Below are 2065 nucleotides of genomic sequence, written 5' to 3'. Positions count from 1 at the left end.
GCGATGCCAGCCCGCTGCGGCCTGCGGATGTCCCCGGGGGTTCTGCAGCCAGCAGCCGGAGCTGATCTCCGCCAGCTTTGCCCCTGAGGGCCCTGCTCCAAAATACGGAGCATCTCCTGATCCTGCTGACTTCCCAAAACAGAAGACGTGGGAGAAGAGCTCGTCTGACAGAGCCACCCCTCACGGAGGTCCCTGCACCCCGACCACGCAGCGTGGTAGCCAGTGCTACAGTGGTAACGACTTTGAAACGATACAAGTCTGTATCTGTACTCGACTTCACATCCTGCCAAGCAGTACACTTGGGCATCCTTCTTGTACACGGTCTCTGTCTGGAGCTACGCACATGAGTTAACCTTCAAGAATGAACACAGTCAAGAGCCCATTCTGCTTAAAATATCCCCTTCTCAAATTGATTCCTATTTCCTACCCAAGTACCATTGACCTTTGAGATTGCCTCCCCCTGCAGCAGGTTTTAGCGATACTCCTCACAGTGGAAAATCTTTTGGTACAGCAGGTGTGATAGCCAGGGAGAAATCTAGTTTAAACTTTGTGCTGTTTGACTGTGATGCAGTATGTAATATAAGCCCATTTGGTTTTCAGCTGCTTGTCCACACATGAAGCAAATTTCCCTCCCAAAGTGCAAAAAACCCAATGTACTTGTTTCACCTACACTATTGCTAAGTCTTCTCTTTCATGACAGCATTCCCTCTGGTTAAGTGAGAACCTTTCTGCCTTGGAAGGATTCATCACTGAAGCGGGGAGTGGGATTTTCGTCAGCAAGTTCTCTGAGGTATCAGGGACTCCAGCGGACATAAACCTAGAGTGTAACTGATACCTGCAGCCAGATCACAGAACCAGACCACTTTGTCATGGTGAAACAGTATTACATAGCTCAAACACTCAATACAACACTGACAAGATTAAAACCGAGTATCAGCAGAAGTTCAGGGAAGGCTTTTTCCAACCTTCCAGCTGCAAGAACTAGGTTCAGGAAAGTTCCTAGTAATCCATCTGAACATTTTGCAGAGGGTAGTTTGTATGTGTGACCCAGCAGCAAATCTTTTGAATTACAATTTTGAATACCAAGTAGCACATTTCTGTTTTGTCTGTATTTCCATCCATTAAGCAAACGGCTGCAGCTCACAACAGGAAAATGCGGAAGTGAAACAAATGCTGCTGAAGGCAGACTGGCATTATTTGCTAATTCACATTGTGCTTGTATTATCAACCGAGCATTGATGTGATCTGAGTAAGAACAAGATAAAAGCCAATGAAAGCGCAACCAAGTTCCGTTTCCTAGGACAAAGTGTAACGTTATAACACAAAGTACTGTTATACACCACCTTTTTGGAGGAGTTAAAAGGTGGCATTTCAGTCTTCTTTAGAAATTAAGGTCTTATTTTAAATTATTCCATGGATATCCATATAGGTGTTTTGTACTATCACCAAAGGAACAACAGTGGCAGTTTTTCTTTCTTTCACTAAATTAGAACACTGTGATGCACACAATATTTTACACACATAAACTGCTATTACAAATAACTATTTAGCACTTGAAGAAATTGTAAGACATTAGCATGGACGATGCCAAACTACAGACTGGCATCAATGCAGAGTCTAGTGGAAGTCAGTGCTTTCCCACGATTGTCACTCCTTTCCTTTGGCAGGTTTTAGTGCCGTGGGTGAAACATTCTCCAGAAATTTCAAATGCCTCATTATTGAGACATACCAATAATTTTCCCAAGTCATGGCTGACCAACTGTCACACAAAATGTTCAGAGAAGTCACAATCCTCCCAAAGCAGTCCCATTATGCCAGAAAGTAATATAAGGAAGGGCACTTCGGGTAAGAGCAAAGGACAATTCTAGCCAGTGCCCTACGTCTGCAGTGCCCAGTAGCAGATGCTTAGAAAAAGATAAAAGTAGCACCGTGTCTGTGTATCCTCCCAGCTTCCAGCAATCTGGAGCTCAGCAGCTTCCTGAGCCAGAAGTTTTATCTTGATAGTTTTCTCTTCCATGAATTTTTCCTGTTGGTTTTTGAACCCATCTCAACTTTTGGCATTAAA

This window comes from Haliaeetus leucocephalus, unplaced genomic scaffold (genome assembly GCF_000737465.1).
Source record: "Haliaeetus leucocephalus isolate CR32 unplaced genomic scaffold, Haliaeetus_leucocephalus-4.0 Scaffold802, whole genome shotgun sequence".
Classification (NCBI taxonomy): domain Eukaryota; kingdom Metazoa; phylum Chordata; class Aves; order Accipitriformes; family Accipitridae; genus Haliaeetus; species Haliaeetus leucocephalus.
Note: the sequence above shows the minus strand (reverse complement) of the source record.